This window comes from Bos indicus, chromosome 9 (genome assembly GCF_029378745.1).
Source record: "Bos indicus isolate NIAB-ARS_2022 breed Sahiwal x Tharparkar chromosome 9, NIAB-ARS_B.indTharparkar_mat_pri_1.0, whole genome shotgun sequence".
Taxonomy (NCBI): Eukaryota; Metazoa; Chordata; class Mammalia; order Artiodactyla; family Bovidae; genus Bos; species Bos indicus.
The window spans coordinates 79,034-85,739 of NC_091768.1; the positions used below are offsets into that span (position 1 = coordinate 79,034).

The following is a 6,706-nucleotide window of genomic DNA, read 5'->3' on the forward strand; positions in this document are numbered from 1 at the left end:
TTAAAACAACGCACTCATTGTTTATAAAAATGCATGCCATGCATGTTTCCTAAAACCTCCCCTGGTTTAACCACACACCAAAATGTATCAGTAAGACCTGTCTGGACCCTGCGGGGCTAATCTGTTCCCCACACTGTCTTTCCTTTCCTCACACTCAGGACCAGCGGAAACACTGGGAGTCCAAGAGAGATCATCATCTTTTTTTTTTTTAATTAGTTTATTTTTTAATTGAAAGATAATTGCTTTACATAATTTTCTTTTCTGTCAAAACTCAACATGAATCAGCCATAGGTACCTATATATCTCCTCCCTTTTGAACCTCCCACTGCTCTAGGGTGATACAAGATCATCTCTTAGTGAAGACCTGGGAGTGCCTTATGGAAACCACTGTGAGCGAATGATACTCGAACTGTGTGTAAGTACTTCAGTGGGTAGTTCCCAGTCTATATGTTACCGAGAAATATGATCCAGGCACATGGTGTTCGCATGGAGGGGTTAGGTACCTTTTCTGTGTTTCTCTTGTTGTCATGGTTTCCAGTAACCTGTATCATCACTACAAATGATCTTGGGTGGTGGCACAAGCTGTGTCTTTTTCTCCTTCAAACAGAAAGGTCTGGATGGCTTTGCTGAGAGGTTTCTTACTCTAGCTGTGGTGCTTCTGAGCAGCATCTGCCGATGAGCACAGTCCTTTGCTCATCAGGGCAGTTCATGCTGTGCACGTTTCACGGTGCCAGCATTGCTCTGCTGTCCTGCCCGGCGGGGCCATCTGGTCGCTGGATTCCAGGGAGGGTGGAGGCCGGCTGCAGGGAGGCTCCCGTCCAGGGTCTCTGCACTCAGTCAGATGCTCTCGCTGCCCCATGGCCCCACTTCTTTTGAACAAGACAGTCCTTTAAGATGGCATTAAGCTATAACAAGGGTTTTTTTTTTTTTTGTACTTGGGGGAAAGCATAGCTAATAGATTTTCAAATAAGTTTCTGGTTATAATGTAAAGCGTGTGTGATTGCCTTTTTCAGAACAGTCTATTGTTAGCCAATATGACACTTACCTCACTCCCTCAGCTGCCAGCTTTATGGGAAGAGGTAGGAGATGACAAGACCACCATCAAATGTGAAACCTCGACCCCTGCCTTGCCGCGGTCCCTTCGGCTGGACCGCCTGCACACGGGGACACTGCGCACAGCCACCCATGAGGACATCAGGGACCCCCGCAAGTAAGCGGCCTGTGTGTGCGTCGTCAGTTTCAGGAGCCCTGTGCCTCTTGTCTTGAAAAAGTTGCAAGGATGATTTTAAAGGAATACCACTGAGTTTGGTGCCTGTGTTTAGTGGTGAACTTCAGGTGCTGGGGAAGAAGAGCTCAGTGACCTCAGTGATTTTAGAAAACATCCATCTCTACAGATTGACTCCTGTGGGAGCTTTCTTCCTGCTCTTGGTAGAGGTCTGCCCGGCTCGGGGCACGTTCCTGATGGCAATGGCCCCGTGCCTCTCGGGTTCACTCTTGAGGGTCCCTCCCTTTTCCGCAGGGGTCTCCTCTCAGGAGACTCTGTCCCCTCCTGTGACTGACACTGTCCTCATTCAGACCACCACCTGCTGAGCTCTTGTCCTGAGCCAGGCAGCACTCGATGGAGGGCACATGTGGTCACCTGACCAGCAGCCCTGCACGGTGACCATCGCTCTTCTGTCACGGCCGGGGACGGTCACCCTGTGGAAGGCGGGGGGAACTGCCCAGAGCAGGGGAGCTTGCCTTCTCATGGAGCATCATCACCTGCAGAGCAGCAACCCTGAGGGAGGGTTGGAGCGCCCTCTGCACCACCTGGCCTGGAGTCAAGCCCTCCTCGGGAGTGAGCTCGAGGCAGAGAATCTCAGCTTCTGGGTGTGGTTGTCTGAGGCCGGGAGCCTGAACTGCTCATGTGGAGTGTGGTTGGTGAAGGAGACTCCACTGTCAGCTGCGAGGTTGAGGCGCGGGTGTTGCTGGGTGCCCGTTTCTATCAGTAGCTCTTGTGGAGGAGTGTGTGTTTGCACGAGGGTGCCAATTAAAGGCCGTTTTCTCTCCCCAAAGCTCGACAGGCTCTCAGGACAGCCCCGGGAACAACCCCAGCAGCAGCACCAGCAGCCAGAACTCGCTGCACAACCCCTGAAGAAGAAGGGCATCAAGTCCTCCATCAGCCGCTTGTTTCACAAGAAGGAAAATGGCTGGCCTGAACACCCCAGCAAGGAGACGTTAGGACCCGGTGGGTGCTTCACCGTTGAGAGGGAGGAGGGCCTGCAGGCATGTCCCTTCTGTGTCTCCCCTGTCATCCCCACGAGGCTCCTGTCACTCACGTTGGGGGTCCTCCTGGGAGCAGGAGCAGAAGAGGCGTCTGTCTTCTCAATGGGTCTGAGATGATCAGATGAGTTAATCAGTGGATGGGTGGATGGATGGATGAATTAAGAGTAGATGGATGGATTGATTAGTGAGTGGTGGATGATGAACGGATGGCTGGCTGGATGGGTGGATGAATGGAGCATGGAATGAATAAAGCAGATGATTGTACTCCAATGCTAGAAACATATTCGATGAAATTGATTGAGTAGGAGCTGGGCAATGATTGTTTCATCCTAACAGTGACATGTGTTTGGAAACGGCCTAAGTGCTCATCAGTGAGGGGTGAGGTACAATCTGTGGACACCCCACAAGGAACAGCCCGCCCTCCTTCTGCCACCTTCCCCATCCCCAGGAGCTCATCAGGGGTTCTGCCCATGCCCTCCACCCCACCCCACAGCCATGCAGGTCCTCCTGGGGTCCCCTCATCACACAGGGTTATCATCAGGCCCCCATCTCACTCAGCTTCCTCTCCTTGAGGACAACGTATGTTCCTGCCTCTTCAGCCACAAATTTGTTGAGTCTTGTTTGTGCTGGGTGTGGGATTTACAGGGGTAAGTAAAGCAGATGCAGTCTGGAGCACAGTTAAGTGACAAGAGAGAAAAAGGAGCAGATTATTAAATGCTATCCCTATTATTAATAAATACAATGCTGAGATGGATGGTGCATTGATTATATACCAGATGCTGTGTGTGCCCCTTACCAAGCAGGTGCTGCCCCCTCCCGATTTACAGAGGAGGACACAGTGATAGTCACATGGTTAGGGAGAGGTGGGGGCAGGTTCATACCCACGCAGCGGGACCAGGCACTTTGCCAAGCCCCAGCCACCTCTCTGGTGGATGCAACAGGAATGAGATGGTTCTGTTCTATGGCATGATGATTCAATGGACATGAGTTGGAGCAAACTCCAGGAGATAGTGAAGGATAGGAAAGCCTGGAGTGCTGCAGTCCACGGAGTGGCAAGAGTCGGACACAACTGAGCAACTGAACTAAAACCTGAGTGTGTGCTAACCTGCTTCAGTCATGTCTGACTCTTTGCGACCCCAGGGACTGTGGCCCACTAGCTCCTCTATCCATGGGCTTCTCCAGGCAAGAAGACTGGAGTGGGTTGCCATGCCCTCCTCCAGGGCATCTTCTCGACCCAGGGATCGAACCCACATCTCTTGTTATATATTGCATTGGCAGACAGGATCTTTACCCCTAGTGCTACCTGGAAAGCCCCAGTGAACGCTGACAACTAGAAATGCAGAAAATAAGGGCTGCTCCTAAGTTAAACTGGAAGAGCAGCAAGCACAGGTTGTAAAGAGGAAAACACATGATGAGTGACAACAGCACCGACAGAAACAAGGGATGCGTTCACCCACATAAAGAAAATATCTGTGCCATTCGGAAGAGGAGCCTGTCAGCCCTTGGAGGGACAGTTGGAACCAGAATGAAAACCGAGGCCATGGTCAGCAGTGCCCACCACACGGCCTGGGTGGTGTGGTGTCACTCACCGGGCTTCCTACGTCCCCAGAGCTGCTGGCGGTAACATATCTATGTGCCAGGCCAGGCAGCGTCCGCGTGTGGGCTAAGGCATCACTGCTCTCCTTCCAGTGATGCTCCGGGGCCCTCTGTGGGCAGCCACCCTCATCCCCTGCCCTGCCACCCGCTGGGGCCCGGCTGTCCCGCTGAGATCCTTTCAGCCCTTGAGCTTGAGTGTTCCCAGCCCTCTGCCACGCCAGACTGGGACGCAACTCAGGACTTGGGCTTGAGATATCAAGGAGACCTTGAATCTGAAAGGACACCGCCATGGGGCCTGTGAGAGAGCAGGAGAGCAAAGCCCCCACAGGGAGGAAGCAGAGCTGGGGAACATGCCCACAGCCTCTACTGCCTCCTGCACAAGTGCCTCTTCTTTGCCTCTCCTTGACCTGAAACAAACCCCAGCTGCTGCTGCTCCACAGGTGATTCCTAAAGATGCACCTCCTGCTAGAGCTATTGTCCTGCTGCTCTGGGGCTGCCTGAGTGTGCTCAGGAGCGTCAGACAAGTAGGGCTGCCACACCTTATACTGGAGGTGGGGGGCCTGATACTGGGGAAGGGTCGGAGGTGGGGGGAGGGTCTGAGGGTGGAGGAGGGCCTGATGCTGGACTAGGGCCATGATGCTGGACTGGGGTCTGTTGCTGGACTAGGGTCTGATGCTGGGGGAGGACCTGATGCTGGGGGAGGGCCTGATGCTGGACTAGGGTCTGATGCTGGGGGCAAGGTCTGATGATGGTGGGCAGCCTGCTCCCAGATGTACATGGAGTTGAGGATAAATATGAGAAATCTTTTTTTCATACTTTCCTGACCACCTTGCTATGTTCTTTTTAACTTAAGGATAATTTTGTGCAATATCGGTTGATTTCTGCCATACATTAACATGAATTAGCCATAGGTGTACATATGGCCCATCCCTCTTGAATCTCCCTCCCACCTCCCTTTGCTACATTCTTGTTTCTATGGATATATGAATAATAAAGTCTGTTGACTAAAATAACATGAAAATCCCCCACACAAGTGTGCACACACATACTCCCTAGTGCATCATTCAGGTCCACATCAGGGTTGCCTTTGGCCCCCCCACCCTCGGACCGACGGCGAGCCTCGATACCTGCACTTTGTTCCCACCCTCGGCCTGCTGCCCGCACCTCAGCAGCAGAGGGGCCCTGTCCTCGAAGATGCTGAAGTGATGGAGCCTCTTGTCTCTGGAGCCAAGGGCATGAACACACCATCAGTCGTCCTCTGGGGACACCTGTGCTTCTTCCTTCTGGCCTTTCCATTGTAGCCGTCCATTTCTCTTAACAGAATGTCCGTGTGATGACACAGGCTCCCATTACCAGCTCTAGTCTGTTCTCAGTGAGAGTACAGCTTACCCTCGGCACTCTTTATTGGCCCTGGGAAATTTTGCTTCAGTACTTTATTGAAAGAAAGCAATAAATAATACTGCGATAAAAATAGTTCAAAAGTAGAGTGTACATACTTTGTCACATATTCGGGAAGTTCACAAAAGATCAATAGGAAAATAGAATGATAACAATGAATTGTACAAGTAAATTAAAGGTGAAACCCACATGTAAAGAGACATGCTGTCTCTGTCTACCAAGATACCAGCTGCATAATAAATATCACACCGTGACCTGAATGCATCTCTTGCTGGCTTTTTTAATGTGACGCTGGAAAAGTAAAAATTACATTTGCTACTTATACAATCCAGAATGGCTATGTCATCACAATCTAAAAATGTACACCTAGGTCCATTCTTTAAACATGTTTACAAACAGATGTAAAAAAAATTATTTACATAAAAATAAGGCCTTTGTCAGAGCTGCACTACCCTGTCTGTCTGGGAAGTGGCACCTTCACTGTCTAGCTCAATGGCTCCACAGCGGGTGCAGGGCATCGCTATTGGTCCCTGAAGAGTCTCACTGGAAAGGAGGGATCTGGCTCCACAGAGACTAGGTTACGGGAGAGATTTTCATAGTCTTCTTCTAGTCATCCTTTCAGCCCAAATTTCATTAGAAGCTCACATTTAACACCCAGTACTTTTAAATCACGCTGTGGACAAAAAGCATTTCTTGCTAGAAAAAGTACAGTTTAGGCCAGTCGTTAACATTCAACAATTGGTTGAAATTAAGTTTGCTTATTTCAGGGTGATTGTTGGAGAGCTTGGTTACATTCTGGAAGGATAATGCACACCGTGTCATGATGATTTTACAATCACAGGAAAACCCCGTCTCTCATGGTTTAACACTTTAAAATTAAGCAAGAATAATTACAATAAATGCATCATTTACAAAAGCCCTATATTTTTTCATAGGATTTATACAGACAAGCACTACAGTACATTCATTTGAAAGACTAAAATCAGATATCAGAACATGAATTGATCTGAAAGGATATTTATAGCCTGAATATACAAGAAAAAGTAAATAATAATATAAATGAAGTCATAAGTTTACATAAATATCAGAAACATTAAATTCTAAAATATTTTCTCCATGGTATTCATGAATTTTTCACTAATTAAAAACACTGTAATATCTTCGGGTCCATGTAACAAGTATTAACAGAGTAAAGATTACATTGAGTTCAAAATGTAGTCTTTGTTGTATTCTGGACGCTGTATAATCATCTGGAGAATTAGTGCAGGTAAACTGGAAATAAACACACAGACAAGTCAGTCCTGGGTCGGCAGCTGGTGCCCGAGCCCCTGCCCCTCCTGACAGCCCCACCCCCAACCCCATTCAGGGCTTCAGCTGCTTTGAGAATTCAGAGAAACATGGAGGACCAAGCAGATCAAGGACAGAACTCTGTGGCTGACTTTATTCT

General features: G+C 49.3%; 1 pseudogene; it reads left to right on the forward strand.

Annotated features, from left to right (window-relative positions):
- The first annotated feature begins 248 nt into the window (after positions 1 to 248).
- Positions 249 to 3,145, forward strand: LOC139184867 (liprin-alpha-1-like; annotated as a pseudogene).
- Positions 3,146 to 6,706: the final 3,561 nt, after the last annotated feature.